General features: G+C 38.2%; 1 long non-coding RNA gene across 1 annotated transcript in view; it reads left to right on the forward strand.

Annotated features, from left to right (window-relative positions):
• Positions 1 to 21698, forward strand: part of LOC104688027 — a 104092-nt gene that overhangs the window by 30062 nt on the left and 52332 nt on the right. Inside the window, exons 2-3 of the long non-coding RNA XR_002045116.3 lie at positions 12762 to 12831; positions 14609 to 14668. This is a non-coding gene — a long non-coding RNA (uncharacterized LOC104688027). The remainder of the gene's footprint in view (positions 1 to 12761; positions 12832 to 14608; positions 14669 to 21698) is intronic.

The raw sequence follows: 21698 nt of genomic DNA on the forward strand, positions 1-21698 counted from the left end.
CAATGCAGAAAGAACCCATAACCTTATCAGATTACAACTCCTTAGCATTGCAAACTTTGTTTATAATTAAAATAGTCTGTGTATCACTTGGGTTTTTAGGTTCAGAATACAATTCAACCTGTTTTCTGTTACACCATGGAGAAACACAGACAAAGACTTTATTTTTCAAGACTTTATAACTGAATTTATATGAGGCTTTACCTGGTGTCCTGCCCATTTCTACTGGTGCACTTATCTGATTTTACTGTGTTTGGTGTAGTTTGTTCTACAGTATTTCAATTGGAAAATATCAGTGAAAACATTAGTCCCATCATAGCTAGGAAGAGTTCATTCACTTCCTAACAAATGATTCCTCAAGGTTAAGTTTAAAGAAATTAACTGCAATTAACGTGGGCAGACTAAAGGAAAAAAATATAAAAATCCCACAACAGCAATTAAAACTCCTTTTAGTGAGATTTTTATGTGAAACCTCCATTATCTGCAAAGAATCTCTATCAATTCTGTCCTTGTCCTCCATTTTTTGTTTAAAAAAAAAAACAAACCAACAAAAAAAAAGAAGTTAACTTTAAGCTCACAAATTATTTTAAAAAATTTTCCATTAAATTAAAAAACACTTGGGACCTAAAGGGACACACATTAGATGTGATAAAAAACTGCAGGACACCCCTTACATAGAACTGTGACCATAACACCAGTGTAGAAAATGCAGTCACCACTGAAACGGCTGGAATTTGGTGGTTGTTGTTTGCACACAGAGGATTAAAAAAGAGCTGGCAAAATTTCAGTACCCCAGAGAGGCTTGTGCATTCTGACATGGGTTTGCAACAAAGTTTGGCCTATATTAAATCTGATCTATCAGATGCCTCAATGAATCAAGAAAACAGGTTTCTAACCGAAATAGAGATGTAAGAGCATCTAAAAATGTCCCTATTGAACGAGCTGTCGAACTGAAAAATCAAAATCAGATCAAGTCAATCAGCAGGTTAGCTTTTTAATTAAAAAGCTTTCTTTAGTGGTTTCATATGTATCTTGCTAATCTGTCCAGTTTTGGTGTTTTTCTCCTGTGTGCTGGCTATTAGGCTGCACAAATTGAAAGACTTTTCTGCCTATGCAGGTCACATGCAGGGTAGTGGTCAAAATACATCTTCTGACTGGTCCACTATCTTGGGATGTTCAAAGCAGCTATTCATACCAAGGTAATTGGCAGAACCATATTTCTTCACAGCCCTCAGATTTGTGCATGTCTTATCAATAAAAAGTAAGTGGTGGGAAAAAAAATTCAAAATAACAGCTTTAAACCTGGCTGAATGAAGTATCAGTTGCCTAAAATAGACATCTTCCTAGTGCGACCTGGGAAAAAACACAATAATAATGAAAACCTCTAAAAATAGCTCTTATCTGAGCTGTTTAGACACAGGCAGCACTCATGACATTGTTCATAGAGAATTGTGTGACTGCAGTCACTTCACATCTTAATACAATAGTCCTTGATCCTCTGTTTCTCCTAAAGTGTGTGACAGTCTACCTTGCGGTGCACTTGCTGGAGAGGAGAAAAGAAAAGGATGAACTAGGCACACCAGTGGATGCTTCCTCTCTTTCTGGTATGATTATATCTCAGCCCGTGACTCCAGAAGAAAGAAGATGAGAAGGGCAGTGTAGATGAGGAGTACTGCAATGTACAATCATTTGACTTCATGTTTTTGTTCCCTTGGGTTACCAAACCTCTCTTGAAGAGTTAGATTTGAAGAAAATTGAAAGAACTATCATTTCTTTGTCCTACCCTGTTGCCTGTTGGATGACTTCTTAGTTTGGTTAAGTTCCTGGAAGCTAAAAGTCACTTAGACAGACAATTTCTGTCAAGGACATGCTTAATCAGCTGCACTCAGGTAGGAGGTAACAGCAGCTCTCTCTTGGGCTTTGTAGTAAGTCTTCGTGTAGATAAGCAACACGGTGCACTGGCAGCTTAAAAGTGTCTCTTGCGTTTGAAGCAAACTCCATGGACTCTAAGCTGTGTTCAGAGTTACTTTGATAAATGCATATCTTACATTTTCTCAGCCAGAGAAAAGTTTTTAAAACTGGTAGACCACCTTCTCCAAGCCAGTGAAAGTTTCATGTCATTTGCCTCTTCTATTTCCCTTTTTTTCCACATCCAAGCTAAAAGAATAAAGCCTATTATACTTCAAGAAATGTATTTTGATTCCTTTTATGCTGTCTTCTTTAAATATGATGTTATATGACAGTATTATTGCAAATCTGAGTGATTCTCTTCCCTTTGAAGCTCAGACCTATTCTTCATTTTAATGTGTCTACCAGCTTCACGTGGCCCGCTCTGCAAGGTTCCTGTGAAGATGCAGTGCATCTGCTTTTGTGAACTCTGTCATCTTCTCAAATGCAGAGCTGAATTCAACTTTGATATGAGAAAGGCTTAGAGAAAAATTACTCTCTGCCACTGGAAATCCTTATAGTTTTTGTTAGTATCCTATTTATAGCCTGCTCTTTAGTGTTGCTGCATTCTGCTTGACTCTTGAGTGTTCCTCCAAGATGCGGTGAATGCCTTTGAACAGCGCTCGCACTTAACAAATTACGTGTCTTCACACACATATCTGGGTAATGTCAACAGTGGAATCTTATTCTTTTTCCTTCTGCTTTGACTAGGAAATATCACAAGATCATTACTTTATAACTTTGGTTATAGATCATATTTGAGACACAAACTTCTGTGAGCTCTTCAGTATGGTAAACCTGTATCCAACAGCCAGGATTTATTTCATGATTTGATTATTTTGCTTTCAGAGATTCCTGTCACAGGGGAAAGATTGATCATCTAGTGGGACATCCATCAACAAGAGGATATTTATCTATACAAAGAACTGTTCCAGAATATCTCTTTCTTTGTCCAAATTAACTGTGCTTATGAATGGTCTTATTCCTGTAATATTCCTTAATCCAAAGTGTTTTCTGCTGTAATCAAGTCATGAGCAATAATACAGGCGAACAAATTTCTTGAAATTTGTTGAATAAGGTTGATTGGCTACAAATGCCTATGGTAAAATGATTTTGAGAGTATTAAAATACCTGCCTTTCTCTGTACAAAAACTTTTGCTGTATGAGTTTATACCAGCCTGAAGATTTGGCCCATGCATTGAAGGCAACGTTTGACTTTCCTTATGTATAATTCATATATCTAGTCTTTGATATTAACTGGCTAGTGGTTTGTTGGGTTTTTTTTTTTATTTCTCACAAGATATGGATTTTAAGCTTTGCAGATATTTTTGAGAATTTATCTTTCAGATTCATATTTACAAAATGAAGCTCACAGAAACTGCCATGATAAGGAAATAACTCGTATGTGAAAACACTTCAACTTCCTTTTTCTGCTAACATAGTATTTGAATTGATTAGATAGTGTTTATTAGCCAGTAACTGCTATCATTTGCATATTGGCAACAAGTCAGTATCTGAAATTCAGGGTTTAGACTTTTTTGTCAGGTGGACCTTTGACTGTGGTGCCTCATGGATGCTGTATTTTGGTGCAGTGATTTGAAGTGGTTGTACCAGCTGCCAACATCAGGTTTACACTGAATTATGCTGATTTTGCTCTTGTAAAACTCCCTACCCTATATGCATCCTTGAGCCCTGATGATTTTTATTTTTTAGTCAAAAAATGCAGCATTTACTTTGTTTAGCCTACAAGACTTTCTTTCCTCATTGGAAGAAAAGGTTGACTTTTTTTCCTATCAGCATTTTAACTAATCATCACAATTGATCCTGAATATTCTTTTGATATGTTTGCTTAAATAAGAAGGCTTGTATGCTAATATTTGCAATTGACAGCAGGTAGTTATTCCTGATCAGTGGTACTGATAGATCCTCTTAGGAAAGTTCTAACTGTATCAGACTGGCTCTGTAGAGCAACCAAAATGTGCCTAAAACCATATTCTAGCAGAGGAGGCAGGATAGGAAATAGCAATAAAAAGCATCATGATTTGTACCTCTTGTTAATATTGCAGATATCATGTCCTGGCCTTCTGACTTGTGCAGCAACTTTCTGTTCTTTTGAAGAGTTCTGCTCAAACGTTTTCTACCACCAAGAGACTAACCCACTGACTTCAAACCCCCTACTTCCTTGAATACTGAAATCCAGGCAGGGTTTTGAAGGAATTGGAAACCTTTTATTTCCTCAAACTTGCATGAACTCTTAAACTGTAGTTAGCATCAGTTTAACAGCCAAACCCGAATTTTTGTCAAGCATTGCAGGATGCAGATGCACTGATGCTGGTTTAGCACTTAGAGATGTTTCTTAGTTAGTGGTACCTGTCAGCACTGGACCCAAGCAGTGGGGTTGGCAGCTGGCAATTTCAATGGTTTGGGTTTTGCTACAGGTTATTTGAGGCTGTGTGTAAGAAGGGATCTGATCCTTCAGTGTTTGTGTTCATTGCTCTGGTGTTGCTGGGGAAAGAAAAAGCTTATAGTAATGTTATTTTTATTATAGCTTAACTTAGTTTGGCTTCCTGAGATATGCAGTTGATACAGCTTGTTAGATAGTATAAGAGTCAAAATATGTATAAATTCCTTTGTCTATCACCTTTTAATGAGTTATTTATTACACTTTTCATCATGTAGGGATTTCAAGCTTGATTTCATTTATGGCAAGCTGTTATGATATACACATGGAACTCGATATTTTATGCTTTCAGAAACTGATGAAAACTAAATAAGTTCATAAAAATGACTGTGCTTTTTTAGTCTTTGAACCTTTTAAATGCAGCTTGAGATCCTACAAAAAGAATTGAAGGATACAGTTCTGAACCATGTGGTTCATGTTCTTCTGTAAATAACTGTGCCTTTTAAAGCACAAAAATAATTTTTAAAAAAAGCAAAAAAGCAAAATTTAACTCCATAAGAAACATCTGGTAAAAGTCTTTGTAGTCATTGTAGGTTTTCTGTACAAGGAATCCATAAGAAATATATACAATAATATTAAAAAATGATGCTACAAAGAGCATCTTTGTAGAAATTTTTTGTCATGAAGTGGAGGTACACATTTATAGCTTCATTTTTTTTTTTTTTTTCATGTGTAGTAAATACTTCCTGTTCTTGGACTATTTAGAGTTCAAAAATTTGTGCTATTTTTTCTTTCTCTTTTTTTTTAATTTTTTTTTTCCTAAGCTATGGATGTCTAGAATTCAGTAGTTATAACAAGTGTTAGAGAGTAAGTTTTACATGCAAATAATGGCCTTTTCAGTGATAAGTGGTTCAATTGCCAGTGTAAAAATAGACACTTCCTCATACCTTTGTGCCATGCCATTTATTATTCTATATTAGCATCTTTGAAGTGCTATTTAATGCTCTTCAGTGCTGTGTGTGTGGCTCAGTAGCACAATGAGCCAGCTCAGCCTGACAGACCTTGCTGTCCTTTCAGCTGAAAAGCCAAGGCTTGGTGCAATATCCCTGAAAGAAGCAATCAGTGGATTTACAGAACAACACAGTGCACTAACTTTTACTGCCTGTCCCCAAAACATAATATTAAATTATGTGCTAAAAGGATATTAGGGGCACGGTCTTTGGAAGAATCCAACTTGCAACCCATCTGAATTAGCATATAGATGAGCTGGAGTCTCAGATGAAGCACAGCCTAGATGAGTTTTCCAGCATTATGCTGCTTTGTACATTCTCTCTGTCAAAATACAGCTTGTGGATAGAGCCTTACACACACACACACACACACACACATTTTTGGAGATGTTGCATGGGCAACAAGAAAAACAGCAACAGACACAAGGGACAGCATTCACCTCTGTTTCCATGCCTCCTGTGCCTCATCAAAACAGACCTGATTCATGTGTATGCAGCCCTGCATCATACAAAATGCTTTCCCAGTAAGACAAATCTGTAAGCCTAAACTCCTCTTGTTGTCGCCTGGAACAGTATTTAACCATTCCTAGCACAGAAACTGTTAAGCACGAAATAATTTTGAAAACGTTGTTAGAATTGCAAGTGTCCTCAGTCACATGACTTCTACATGTTCAGCCAGGACATTATTCCTTATACCAGTAACCCAGGGCCTGGGTATGACCTGGAAAATATTGTATAAGCCCCTTCCAGTTAAATATAAGTGAAACCTAAAGACTTATCTATGAAAACAGTAATGTTTGCAGAATAAAAATAAATAGCACATTTAGAAATTAGGCCTTGCGTTACTGACAGAACCTAGAAATGGGGTTGTTGGGCTACACAAAAACAATTGTCCTTTGGAGAGCTTAAGCCTGAATTGTACCTGGCAAAGAATGTAAATAATGACATATGGCCCCTTTACTTTGTTGCAAGTTGCTGCCAGTCTTGCTTGTGCATTTTGAGAAGTTAAGGAGAAATGTTTATATCTCTATGAATATTTGATATAATAGTAAAACAGTGGGGCAAAGATGGCTCTTCAGTGTAACTGGCACCAGTTGAACGAGTTCCTCCTCTAATGAAGCATTTGTTTCCCAATTTATTTTGTAGCTACAAAGAACAGAACATTTTGTACTCCAGTGGGATCATTATTCAATGAAAATTGAATATAGGAATGGGGCTTTTGCAGAAAGGCCTTCTCCCACCTGGCTGTTGCATGTTCTCTTGCAGGCCAGGTATTAAACAAAAACGGAATATTGAGGCTGGGTGCTACCAGGAGAGAATAATTATTTTTCTGAGCACTGTTGGCAGGAAGAAAACTTTTATTACTAGCTTCACATCATCACAATAGGAGTTTAAAAAGAATTATTAAGTAACTGATGGCAGTGTAATGAATTATTAATACAAGCAGTTTATAAAAATGAATGTTTACTTATATTTGAAGTTCTCCTCTTTGTGAATGTGGGTAAATAAGAAAATACCTGTGTTGAATCAAGACTAAGCCTGGGGGATCTGCTAAGGTCTTAGTGCAGACCACTCGGGTTGTTTGCAAGAGCCTTACTGAATTCAGAACTTAGACTGTGTTGGTAGAGGAAAATCCATTTTCCTGCAATTACTTTACTTTGTTTACACCAGGGAGGTAAATATAACTTTGGAACCATCATTTGCATCCTTGCAACATACATTAGCAGGTAAAGAAAAACTAGTGCTTTCCACCTTTTGTTTTTACTTAAAAGTTATAAACAAAATAACAAGAAATTGAAAAAGTCAACATTTTTTCTTTTTTGCATTATTTAAAAAATATTTATTTATCACACCTTTCATCAAGGATTTAAAATGTGGCTGTGAATGGATTCATGTCAATGAAGCTGCATTTTCCTACTATGTATTTCTCCACAGAGAGTCTAGTTGACTCAAAAAAATGACAGCACCTCATAACAGTTGTAGCAGCATAACATTCAAAATATAATTAAAAGCCTATAGCTTTCCTTATATCATACTGCAAGGCTTGTAAGGAGCAAAGTAAAGGTCAAAGAGGGTCCCAAGAAAGACTGTTTGAGCCTCCTTATTGCTAGTCACGTTTCAACTGTGCAGGACTTGTCACCTTCCTGGCGGATATTTGGACATCTGCCCAAGAAAGGTGGGATACCTGGGTGGGGGTTACCATTGGAGGGGAATTACCATTTCTTTGAGACACACATCAGGTTTTGTAAATCACTGAGGCTGTTGATGGAATGAAAACAATGGGCATTCTTACCCTGTGTTTTGCTTTTTAAAATAGTCTGCTTTTGTCCTTGATCCTTGAGGTGTTTAAGTGACTAACAAGTAGGTCAGAGCAATATATATCGCTTACTTGTAAACTTACTTTGATGTGGTGTGGTGCAAGTAGAAGTAGAATGAAGGTGAGAAAACAGGTGTTACCCATACAAGTGGACAAAGGGGAAACCAGTCTTGTATGTCTACCTAAAACAACAAATCTTGAAAGGATTTGAGTTAAGGTAATTTTCAGCTGTTTGTGTTTGGCTTTTTTTTCCAGAAGCACGTAGCTGAATTCTGTGTATGTAGAAAATATGTCTCTGATTAAATAAATTCTCTTAAAAATATTGGGTGGTATGAGGAAAAAAATAGGAGAAATTTGCAGAAATGTGTTTAATGTATTGATGGTGGGTCAATGAGATGCTGCTCTGACCAGTGCCCCAGACAGTCACTGCACCAACATATTTTCTCTCAATTTTATCAGGGAGGCTTTTGTGCACTTTTCCATATATAGTTTGCCCTGTGGATATGAGAAGGTGTTTCTTCCACCAAGAAACAATAGCAACCAGAAGTGGAAATTACTGCCAGCTCATCAGATGCAATCGAATAATAATGAAAGCTAATGCAAGACAACATTCAAGGTTATTTTTAAATCTTTGTAAAGGTCAATGTATTCAATGGTATTCAATTCCAACTGCTGAAAGAGTTGCTGTGTTTAAATATGATGCCCCTGTTGTTTAGGAAATAAAAGATCCTTACTCGGAAGGGTGAACAGGACAAAGTCGTATCTATGTCTTTTTATAGCTTAATTTAGGAAAACAATTTCAGAAGTATTATTTTGATGATTAGTTTCAGTCTCCAGAACCTGTGTACTTTTCCTCTATCTCAAGCTGCAAAGTTCATTAGTAGAGAAAGAGCAAGGTGCGTCCTTTGTGGACCTTTTCTACCCTGGATAGCTGAAGAAAGTAAAACCTGTCTCGTGACCCTGACTGGTGGAACCTCTGGAAGTTCTGGAGATGTCATTAGGTAATCATTTGGCCACTGTAAAAATATCACCATGTAAGTGTTGTAATGTTTATGCTCTTTTGTATTAATGACTTCTGCCCTCCTTTTGTTATTGTGCTTATAGCAGGAGAAAAGGACCCAAACTCTCAGAAATGGAGAAATAAGGAATAAAAGGAGGGGAAAAACAAAGAGACCAAAACACAATAGTGGAGGTACTGACTTTAGCTAGCTAGACGTGTCTACATCACCTCCATTATGTTGCTAATTGTTGAAGAATATGAGAAGTTTGCTTCACAATATCAAATTAAAAATACTGCCAGGGTGTTTCAGAGAGGGAAAATGCTGGCAAGGAGCCTTGTGCAAATGCAGAGTCCCTTCCCTGTACGCAGGAGGCCAGTGTCTCTCAGCATCTGTATCGAAGGCAGGAACTGTAGTACAGCACAGAAAATGAGATACTTGCTGGCTAGGTGATCATACAGCCAAAAAACAGCAAGGGAGAGGAAGGCGCAGGAGTATAGATACGGGAACCCACAGCCTTTAATTTTAGAAATATTTATTCCCAAGTTAATGATTTATTTTTATTTTTTAAATTAAGGTAATATTGGAGCCATGATGCCTATGATTGATGAGATAGAATTATCATCCTGGAGAGAATCTCAAACTTTTCTCCTATTCAGATGTTCATATTCTCTGTCAATACATATTGGGCTACTCATGCAGCATTTCATGTTGCTTACTTGCAACTCCATTTGAAAGCTAAGAAAAATCATGACAAATGTAAACTTAATCTTAAACTCAGAGCAGATAATTCACAGGTATTACAAGTTTAACTAAACTCCCTTTGAATAGAAAAAATATTTTTACATAAAGATTTAATACATCTTTGTAATATAACACAGGCAAAGATTTTTAATAAATAATTCCTGGAGACAGCTTTGCATAAATATTTACCAGACTTTTTTTCCAATGATAGATAGGCACTGAAACACTTTTGAAGTTGTGGACCTTAAGACCATCTAAGAAGGTCTGTTCATACAAATGCTGCTCTCTAGCATTCGAATAAACCACCTGGATAAAGGCTAAAGGCAGAGATAGAGACCATTCAAGGACAGCTGACAGCTGGATAGCAATGGCCTTATCAAGACTGTCATTTTTTCCCAGCCCTATTGATGGAATTGTTTAGAGTTCAGATTGAAGGGAAAGAAGAACTAAAGGAAGAGGGTTCAGAAACAATTGGCAGAAACAACAAGCTGAGGAGACCACTCAGGGAAGAGTTTTACTTCAGTGATGTCTGCTAATTTGTTCATTGGGCAGTGCTGTGCCTTCCTTTAATTGTGTGGGTTTGGTGAAGAAAGACTTCTTTTGTTGTTTTTTTAATTTATTACTGACAGCTATTAAAACTTCAGATTAATGTGGAGGTGTGCCGGTTCAGCAGTAATGCACAGCTACCAGAGCTGCATTTGCTTTAGGAGGTTTAGAGTCATATTAACGGCTGTCTGTGGAAACTAAAGCTGGAAGAGATGCTGAGTGTGCCACCTTCTGCCATGTAGAGCTGAAGTGGAGAAAAGAGTGCTAGAGACTGTTTGAAAGCTGATGTGATTTCTTTGGTTGCAACAATATTATCACCAATTAACTCGGGTCCAAAGAGAATTTGTACAGCATTTTTTATGTATTCCTCTGCAGGTTTCTTCCCGTATCAAGTACAGCAGTGTGAAAGAACAGCATCATATCCTTAGAACCTACCAGTAAAGAGAAAATGTTTACAGCTTGTCTCTGAACAGCACTGCATGGATGATGAAGCACTTCTGAAAGGATATCTGTGAAGGAAATAAACCCATTAATTGAACAGAATTATTGCACACCAAAGCTACATGTTTGAGAGGTCTCTACAGTATTCAAATAACTATTGAACCATTTGGCACATCCCTAATAAAAACCTTTATCCATTAGCCCCATTGGTGCATGCTTAGGCAAATTAACTCTTTTATATGTAGATCTAAAGAAAATGGTGTGTTATAATTAAATGATTCTTTTGGGGGCAGTAAACCTCTCTTCAAACAGCTTGAATATTAGTGCAGTCGTTTTTCTTTCAGCCCTACTAATCACAGCAAATTTAGCTTGCACAGCCAGAGTCAGGGTGCATGTTACAGGACATTCTAGCAATGGCGATGAACAAATCCCATAAGAGCTGGTGTTTGGCTTATAAGAGGGTTTTATCTGAAGTTAATGTAAATTTATCTGGATTCTTGCTGTTCATGAAATTGTGTTGCTGTTTAAGATGTCTGGTACTTGAGACATGGGTAGGTCAGAGCCCACCCCATAGAAGTCCATTGTATGACTGACTTTGGATTTGAATGGAAGATCTAGAGAGCAAATGGCAGCTGCAGTCATCACATTTAAAAACAGAATCCCCGCTCCTCCAGGTCACTCAAGTTGTTCTCCCCAGTTTCCAAATCATTTGGAACTTATTTGACTTAGGTGACATTTTGAACATTCCTTCTGATGGTTGGAAAAGGCACCAGATATTGAATCATAATGGAGCAGACCCTTAGTTACCTTGATGAATATTTAGGCCAGGATTTCCTGATGTGACTACCAATGGCTGGGATCTGATACTTTGAACTGTGCCTTATTTACTGGAAGTGCTGAATACCTGTTTTTCTGAAAACTGGGCTCTATGGACATGACCTGTTCTGACTTTTAGTTGTAAAGCTAAATGCTCCACATTTAAATGCTGCAATCTCCTGAGACCACACAATGCTGCTTTCAAAAAACACAAGTATATGTGTTAGCCTTTAGATATTTGTCTAGGATATAGAAAACAGTCTTTATAACCAAATTTAGTTCTGGGTTTCCACATTTCTACTGGATATCTACCGGGATTAACAGGATGAAAGATTTATTCACACCTCTTTTTCTTTGCTGTTTTCTGTATTTTCTACTGTCAGGCTTGTGGGTGTGCTCCTGCTGAGCAGGGCAGGTGATTGCTCTCAAACAGTTCCAGTGCAGTTGGTTGGTGGCTGCATCTAGCACAAGCCTCTGTTGACAACTACATCATGTTATTGGCAATGAGGATCTATTTTTGGTTTGGGTTGTTGATTTTTTAGGGTTTTTGTTTTTTGAGGTAAAGAACTTACAGGAACTGCAAATTCTCTGTTGTGCCTTAAGGTTTGCCTTCATCTTTATGTTCTTCTAGGGAATGATGGGTTCCCACGTGAGCCACAGTCATCATCCAAATACCACTTTCCCCTGGCCTTTCTGAAGTACCTGATGCCTTGGAGCATTCACATATGCATGAGGTACTTCACTATCTCATGGCTGAGGTCAAGAAGTTTGGCTGTTATCAAAGTAGAATCATTAAAATAGGACTTCTGATAGTATGGAATTATAAGTAGCATTAGCAAGAAGATGTGATTCAAATGTTATGGACACTGCAGTTTTGAATTGCAATAAGCAAAGAAGATTTTTTTTTTTTTTAATTATGTGCTGCAGGATATAAAAGGGCAAGCAGTTTATCTCACAGGACCATGAGCTGCCTTCAGTTTGCACATGCAGCTTACATTGGTGGGAGTCCCAGTGTATTCTGAGGACTCAGTCCAAACCTGACAAATCTCTTAAGGGGAAGTGTTCAAATAGGAGCCATCCAATTTGTTTGCTGCTCTAAACTGGAAATTAGCACATTTAAAATGGCTAAACTCAGCATGCACGTGGATCTCTCAGGCCTCACCACTCTCACAGGGAAGAATTTCTTCCTAATATCTAATCTAAACCTGCCCTCTGCCAGTTTGAAACTCCTTTATCCTATAAGTACATGTCCTTGTCAAACGCTCCTCTCTGGCTCTCTTGTATCCCCCTTTGGGTACTGGAAGGTGCTATAAGCTTCTCCCAGAGCCTTCTCCTCTCCAGGTGAACAACCCCAACTCTCACAGCCTGTCTCCATAGCAGAGGTGTGCCCGCCCTCAGAGCATCTGATGTTTCTACGTTCATTTACATTTTGCCACTGTAGAATGTTCTTAGACTTTTATTCCCACCTGAGAAGGATGATGTTGCCTTTGCTCCTGGTCAGGCACTGATTAACACTGTGCACTACTTTTGTTTAACCTGCCTAGGCTTTCCAAAGATGGTAAGAGACATAATTTCCAAGAAAACATCACTCCTTTCTTCTTCCAAGAAAACATGGTGAGTCCTTTTTCATTGATTCTACAAGATGAAAATTTATCCATTATGAATTTAGAGAAGTTTAGAAATTGCAGAAACAGTATTATTATTCCACAATTGATTTGTTTCAGTGCTCTGTGTTCGTGAGAGCCACCAGTTCACTTCCAGGGAAGTGCAGCTTGGCTCCAGCTGTAATTCATAGCCATTGCCTCAGCTCTCAGCATCGGGGTTGTTTAACCTTGAGGCTGCTCGTGCTCTATCAGAGGTGGTGCCTCATGTGCAAATGTGCTGCTTTGGAATGCAGAGATCGTACCTGGAATGTCCTACCTTGCAGACTGCATTAAGTTTTCTAGAAGGTGAAGCATTATTTTCCATGTCTCTCCTGGGATGTATCGAGAGCCTACTGAATTCTGTAAAGACTTGGTATTTAGTTAGCTTACCAGTCTCTAGCTATTATCAGATACCAAAGGAAATACATAATGCAGCGCACAAAAAAGAAATGATGTTTCAGCATTATGTAAAAATCACTGTTGTTCCACTTATTTGAGATGTTCTATGAGTGCCAAAAAAGGTCTTTTGGCATCTTAAGTAAGTCTTATTCATTTCCACATCCAGAAATATTTCCTGGTCGTGGGAGCACCAGATGCTGTCAAGAATCATGGGTTAAAAAATGTAGGGTCATAGGTCTGACTTGAGAATGAGCAATTTCAGACCCAAAGGAGGCTAGAAACATTTGGGATATTCAGACGTGGAAAATACTTTTTTTTTTCATTTATTTAATTTTCCTTTTTTTTTTTTTTCCTTTATTTAATTTTCCTTTTTTTTTTTTTTTTTCCTTTTCTCATCTCACCAAAGAAATAGTGTCTGAGCTCTCACAGAAGTTCATTGCTCAGGCTCAGGCAGTGACCAGGTTTTATCACTTCACAGTTCACATTGCCCCAGCTGAAGACAATGAGCCACAGCAGTTTTAAATGCTCTTAAAGTGACTTTATATTCTATCTGAAAAGCAAGGAGCAGCTCTCGTTAATCTAGCTGGAAATTTTCTGAAGGCTTTTGCTTCTATTGAAAAAGAAGGTTCATTGAAACTGAAGCATGTGGAAACCCACTGAACCTCTGACAAATTTCTAATGTAGGTAGGTTTTAGGGTCCTTGAAGCTATTGGATTCCCTGCCATCTACTTCCCAGCTCTCTGGTTTCCTAGTGCCATTGATGCTTTTGGGGGAATAATTGTTGCAGTGGTGGGGAAAGAGGTACTGAACTCTTTAAAATAGTTTTTCTGCAGTTCATAAAAGTAAAAAGTAGTTCATAACCTGCCCTCACCTCGACAGCCCCAAAATTTTGCACCACATTTATTCCAAATATGAAATTTTCCATATGGGGAGTTATTTTGGCACAACTTTAGACTTCAACTTTCTGCACTAATTGCAAAGCCACTTTGTTGGCTTCCTATAGACTAGCTTATAAGCATTTTTCAGGGTAATTAAATGGTTTAAGTAATTCAGCTGATCCTGTACCTAGTCTTATTTACAGTGTAATTAGGACCATTGCAAGAAGTGTGCAAGCAATTAGTGATTTAATCCTGGTGAAGAATGCTTTGAGTTTCAGGTTTGGCTTTTTGTGCTTTTAATCCTTTCACACCTACCTCTCTAAGAATGATGGTAAAGGAATACACAATGTGTTTAAGATTATCTCAAGGAGAGAACTCCAGTTTGGGGAGCATAATTGCTTTATATTTGCATGGGCTGCAAATGAAATAGTTTTTCTCTACACTGAGCAGTGTCACCTTGTCTTTCAACAGGTACTTGGGATTCCTGGTTTCCTCTTCTGACTTAGACATTGATTCACTGTCTGGCCTTAGGTAATTTATTATCACACTTTCAAATTTATGTGCCTGTAGCTACATTCAGATACCAAAAGGAGTGACTTAAGGACTGTCAAAAAGCAAGTAATTTATGGAGTTATGTAACAGTAGAACACAACCCCGGCTCTGCAAAAGCTAAGGATATTTAATTTTGTACTGATTAGAGCTGTTCACTTAAACTCTTGCATAATATTTCATAGGTAGGGGGACTGGGTATCTAATTTGAAGTGTCAAATTTTGAATGTTCTGTCACTCTCTAAGAATGTCATTTTGTTTTCATGTGAAATATTTCCTTTTAAGCCATTTCTCTGATTCCAGGGTTATTTTTTTCCCATATTAGGCCTGTAACTAGCAATTACAATGTCTGTTGACTGTGTGTGAGTAGAGAAAAGCTGATTACGTAATGAAATGATGCTATGACAGCTGTTTGTAAGAAAAAGTAAATAGGAAAGATTCTTCAATGAAAAATGCACAAACATGTTGGTTGCGCTTCTCCATAATGAATAACCTTTTAGAAAAAAAGGCCACCTGTATTAACTCTCCTTCTCCACAGATCCCTTGCTCTGACATTACCAAAAAAGCAACTTGTGAGATGTCAAAAATTGTCCTGCTAAGAAAAAAACCCAGTGCACACATTTCTCACATTTCCATAGCAGGGAAGAAGAATTAGAATATGTATGCATTTATCCATATAGATGGCTTGCAAGTGACTTTAGTTTTATCCTCAAGTTAAGTAAGTGCTGTAGACCAAAGGTGCTGGTGTAGACAGGCAGGATAAGTTTCTGAAGAAAGTCCCTCTGGGATGGAAATAATGATCATGCCTGTGTGAACAACTTCCAGCCATTCCACCTTTTATGTACCCATTAGAGTACAAGCACCTTGGACTGCAAATTACACATATGCCCTCCTGTAGTTGATATTCCCTTTGCTCCCTAGGTTCATTTTCAAGAATAGGTCAGACTTTTCCCAGCCTCAGTAAAAAATTAATTTATACCTTAAAATGATCAGAAATTTTCTCTTAAAAAATACATTACTTGATTTAATTCTATGTTTTTTGAAATAAGTTAAATGCAGTTTCCTGATTTCCTGCATATTTAAAATTAGGACCCTTTCTTTTAAATTGCTTATGATGTTTAATAAGCAAATCAAGACATACTTAAACTCTAATTAAAGCTCAGTGGAAATGCAGGAGAGTAATGGACATAGGACAGGCAATCATCTGAAAATTGAAAAAGTGGTGTATTACAGAAAAAGTTTGACAGATTTTTATTTTCAGAAGGCAGATACAATTGCTTCTACTGCATCAGTTATCAAGAATTTTAATAATTAGGTTCAGTATAATTAACCATTAAATCAAGGAAGTTGTATTTTTGTTCCTTGGTAAGGGGTTTCAATATTTCTTTTTTCACGGTAAGAAACAGTTATATCTTTGTTTTAAATTACTCTAGAACAGCTTATTTATATTCCTGAGCATGAGTAAATTTTACAACCCTCAATATTACATTTTTGTTGTTTTGTATGATCTTAATTCCAGTTCCTGTCAACGAAATCCTCTTAGGTTGGATTCAAACTCATGTTATGTCTTTGTGCATTTGGCCAGGCCAGCCTGGCTGGAATCCATCTGGCTTCATATGGCTTGTGCCATTCCCTATACCTGGGTGTCAGGCCCCTCTAGCTTTTCATAATGTGCTTTTTTGACAGTTCTAAATGGTTCTGTAGCCTGTTCTTACTGCTTCTTGTGCCCTTGGATTATTAGCCATACATCTTTCTCTTGCTTTCTTTTCTTTTTCTTTCTTTATTTATTTTTCACCTCTTTTCTCCTAATTTTTTCACTGACTGTATGATTACAGTAGCAAACATGTTGTGAAACAAAGTAAAATGGTTTTGCTGCTGGTGTGGTTTCAGAAAGTTCTGTTATTTGGGAATTTGGCTTATGCAGAAACAAGGAAAACAAACAAAAATCTGAATACTCCTTATATGTTACGTGCAGAGTCCTTTTAAGTGTATTACTAGAAAACAAGAATTTTCTAGCACTCCCTACTCATCAGTATGATTCCAAAGAATATGATTATATTTTAGTGGAGAGTGGGACAAATAATGAAAAAATCCACCCATTTTTTAAGGAATGTAAAGCAGGAGATTCTTGGGAAAAGAAACATCCATATATTTCTCAGCTCTTAAACATTACATGATTAACAAGAAAAAAATATTTTCTAATTAATAAAATAAAATTTATACATTCAAGTTAATGCAAAGTTCATTTTAGAAATAATTTGATTAGTGTTATTTAACCCAGTTCTAATAACTGTATTTCTTGTCAAACCAGTCAAGGAGGATCTGACAGTTATTACTAATGTGAAAGTTGTGTTAAAATAAACAGGGGAAATTAATGTGAGGTGCAAATAAATGCAATTTTGTTTGATTTCCTTTTGCTGAAGTTAGTTCTCCAGGAATTTTGCTGGAATTCAGGATTGATGCTTTCAATTTGTCTTACGTTGCAGAAAAGTTGTATTCAGCAGATGGAAGGGCTCTGATGAATGCAGCACTTAGTTTTTTCTGCAATCCAATAAAACTGGAACGACACTGTGTGAATCTGGGAGCTCTCGTAATCTGTGAGAAGTCAGGAGAGATTGTATTACAGTAATTGACTTCAGTAGGATCGAGACTTCCTCTAACAATTCCATGGGCCTTTCAGTATTTTTGCAGTCTATTTTAAGACATGTGCACTGGTGGGAGTAGTGCTTCTAATCAAAATGGGCTATATTTTATTCAGACCTTGGAGACCAAGTAGGTAGAGCTAATTGGCTTATAACTGACCTGCTTAAAGGATGTCAAAATTGGCTGTTGGCTGTTCCTTTATAACATTAGTTTGATTGACTAAGAGTCTGGCAGCAAGATATGAAATATTATGAATCCAATTCATTAAAATTGTCCCCATTTTAGATCATTACATATTTTCAGAACAAATGGAACATACTTGCAGTATAAAAGAAATATGGATCTGTAAATTACTAACCCATCAGCCACCTCCTTCTCCTTCTGTTCCCCTCCCCAAAATAAAAAACTCCAGTTGATCACATGAAAATAAGGGGAGAGAAGTGGGACATAAATTTTTCTCGTGGTACTATACAAAATAAGTGTCTTTAAAAAAAATAAAGAGGAGTATTCTGGGCTTGATTTGCTTCCAAGTTATCTGGTTGCCTGTCATGCAAGGACTCAGTTCAAGAGCACTGTGCATGAAGAACTATCATTACATCAGAATTCTGCCTTTCTCTCTATGGGGTGGATAATAGTTTTATTTCACCTTTTCTGAGTCACTGACTTTTACTCTGCTAGGTGCACAGCTGCCCTTTCTCAGGTGACTGATCTCATCCCACTGTTGGTAAGATGCAGTTCTGACCGTGGCATAACCAGAGGATGGTTAGATGAAAGATTCATGTACTGTTTGCAGGCTGAAGAAACTGCACCCCACCATGCCAGGAGGATGGGGAATTGGGAAGTTGCAGTGTCTCTCATGGACATGTTTTGTACACTTCACACCCACTCTTAGACACTGCTATCAGCATAAAGGCAGGACCTACAGGATTGTTCTAGTTATAAAAATTAGTGCTGAAACTTGGTGCCTGGGTGTTTCCCCACCTGCTTACCACAGGGGGTAACACTCTTGCAGAGACCAAGTGTTGTTCCTCTGAATGCAGGAGGAGGTGGGGCTCTGCTCGTCATTCATCATTCAGGTGGTGATTATGCTGGAAATCATCTCATGGAAGTTTGCTTTGGGCCGCAATCCAACTGCTGCATTTTCCAATGTCCTTGGCTTTCTCCTCTCCCCAGGTCCTTGGCTCTATCCTTTTCAAACAGGTTCACTCAGCTCTGTGTAAAAGCAGCCACAGACCCTGCTTTGTTTGGGCACTGCTGCTGCTGTGTTACACCTTGTTTCATAAGGGTATTCTTGTGTGTGTACACAGGTAATATTAATATCTTTTACATTCACCAGTTCCCATGAAGGGTAGTTTAAAGCACATCTAGCCATGGTGCTGTGCTCTAAGTTGTGCAAAGCAGGCTCTGTTCTTCGCAAGGTGTTTCACATGTGCCCCGTGCCACAGAGGTCTGGCTACACGAGCCTGCAACCCCTCCAGCTGTGACAGAAGTGCTGCAGCAGAAGGGATGAACCTTCTGCAGATGGGAGAAACCTTCCATGGCAGGGCCTGGGTGCCTTTACAGACCCTGTGCAGGGCAGTGCATGTGCTGAGCTTTCCAAAGGCAGTCTGTGCCCTGCCTGCATCTCCTCCACTGCCAAGGGAAGCTGCAGCCATGAGGAGGAGGAGCATGGTGTGTGCTACAGTGACTTTAAGAGGTGAAGGTGCGTCAATCTGTCCTTCAGCCAAAAGTTTCTGTTTTTTTCCTGCAGAATTATGGTACAGAGAGAGCTAAACTTGCATTAGAGCACACCTGTTTGCCACCTAAATCTGTTACACACAACACATACAATTTATGGTGCTACAATAGTGAACTCCATGTGAATGTGAGCTATGCATCTTATCCAAGCCTTTGGAGTTGTTCATTAATACAGATTGTTGTTTGTTCATTTTGGCAAAGCTCAGAAAATCCTACAGGGGCCAAAAGCAACTGAAATCCTCATTACCTCTAGCAGCAAATGATGCATTCATCATCTTTAAGCTGAAAAACACAGTCCTTTTTTCTTTTTTATACTCAAAATAGCTTTTTCAGGTTCTTAATTTGGGAACAGAAGGCTCAACATAATGAGAACCAGTCTTCTGAAAGAGGCAACATGCTAGGGAGGATTTGTCTTTCATGCTTTTGCTTTGTTGTTTTTTGCTAATGGTACATTGCTGTTCCAAGCACTGCAAGTTTCAGGGATGTTGCTGGGTGTTTATGTTCATCTATGTGTTCCTTAGCAAATTCTTTGACAGTTGGTAAATTGAATATCATTCTTGCTCTGCCACATGCCTCTTCCACAGCAGTTACCCCTGGAATGATGTGTCTCTGTCATGCTCCATTCCCATGCGTCACATTTCAAATCTCTGTTGGTATGTAGGGGGCTCAGATAGAAGTCTGGCACCATTGCAAAAGCCTTGTAAATATTATAAGGAGGAAAAAAAAATACAACTAAAATTAGGATGTCTCTTGGAAAACTAAATTTAACCTGTGGTAATGTCCAAAAACTCCTTGCTTGTGCTCCATTTTCTGAGTTGAAAGGTTCCTAATTGTTCTTTTCTATGGTGATTGGCTAAATTTGAAAACAAAGCCACAGCAGCCAGCATAAAGTAGTGCTTATTTTAAAGAAGGAATGATCTGCTGCTCTTTTTCACAGCACAGTGGGACTTTCTTTTCCCTTGACTTTGGCTTGGAGGTAAACTTTGCACTGAGCCTTGCAGCCAGGCTCTGGGGGACAGGGGAAGAGGCTTTGATAGATAGTGATGAGCAGAAATTTCAGACTGAACATTCCAGTGCCTAAATTAGTTGCAATTATGAAAGCAACACAGCTTACTAGAGCAACGTATGCTTGTAAGGATATTCTCAGTTCTGTCTAGTACATTCTTTAACTAAGCTGAACCATGCTGTCTCCCAGTATTTCATCCAGCCTTTCCAGTGCTTTGTTTTCCTGCAGAAAATTTAGATTCTTTTTGTCATCCAGTCCAGTAAATGCTGCTTTTTTTGCATTGTAAACAATGGGAAACTACTGGATAGATGCTAGAAAGAGCAGTGACTTGCCTCCAGTCTTCCTTCTGCCCCTCTAAAGTACTACTTCTCCCCATGTCAAATTTATGTTGCTTTCCATGATTCACATGGACTGAGGACCAAAAATCAGATAAATTCATCTGTTTGAATTTTATGCTCCCTCAAACCATTCTTACTGATTTGAGGCCTTGATATTAATCATTATCTCACAGTATTTCTCTTGTCTCCTCCCTGTCTACCACATCCCCTTTCAAATTTTGCTGAAAGCTCATTTAGTTTTTTCGCCACCATCTTTTCTCCAGCACTCTGCACATCCTACCTTAACTGGATTGTCCTTTTTTCATCTGTCTTATGTATTTATGGCTGGAATATGTCCTTTGCTGTACATTAAATCCTTTGGTGCTCCCAAGCCAGCCTTGGCTGTCTGAATTTAATGAGGGTTGTGTAGTGGTTGAAGTCGTAAGTTATCTTAGCCTGATTTTTCAACTGTCTGCTTTTGGACTACTAGTTTATTATTTTCCTGATGTGGTGTGGATAAGGGTGCCCCAAAGGCTGCTCCTTAGAGCAGGCATCTCCTTCTCTGAAGGCTGTGGCTCATCTGGTGCAGGGCTGCAGCTGCTTCCCTCTAGCTCTGCATTTAGGTTACAGAGTGGGACATTCGTAGTGGGAACAATTCTCAAGGAAAGGTTTGTGTCTCCTGAGCATCTCCAGCATGCAGGGAGAAACATCCACAAGCAGAATGAAACTAGAAGCATGCTTAGAGTTGTGAGTAGCCTATCCCTTTTACAGACTAAAGAGAGGTCATGAACAGCGAGGATTGCGATCCTGACAGTTCCCATGCAGCTGCTTTCAGTGCAGGGTGTGAGCAGCATTGCTTTCCTAATCCTGTGGAGTGATTGCCTCTCCTCAGGAGGAGCTGAAGTTCTTCTGCAGTCATGGAAATTGTTCCTATTTGCAAACTATGGAGGAAGATCAGAACTGAAATTTGAAATTTTATTAATCATCAGGTAATCAAACCTAAATTGAAAAATCCAAAAGTGTAGTCAGGCATTGCAAGAATCTAATTACACATCTTCTCACAGTGTAAAATAAAATCCCTATAGGATAATTGAACACTTTTTATTTACCTGTATATGTTCTTAAATTCAACTAAACTGGCAACACATCAAAAGAAGTCCTTTCAGGTATTCTGCTTGAGTCCTTGACTGTCCCTTGTAAAACACACTGCACTGCTGTGGCACAAATAATTACCAATGTGCTCTGTGACTCCTCGTGCACATCTTGAAGGTAATTCAGGAGACTTCTGTGTGATAATGAGGTACAGTAT

Source organism: Corvus cornix, chromosome 9 (genome assembly GCF_000738735.6).
Source record: "Corvus cornix cornix isolate S_Up_H32 chromosome 9, ASM73873v5, whole genome shotgun sequence".
NCBI lineage: Eukaryota > Metazoa > Chordata > Aves > Passeriformes > Corvidae > Corvus > Corvus cornix.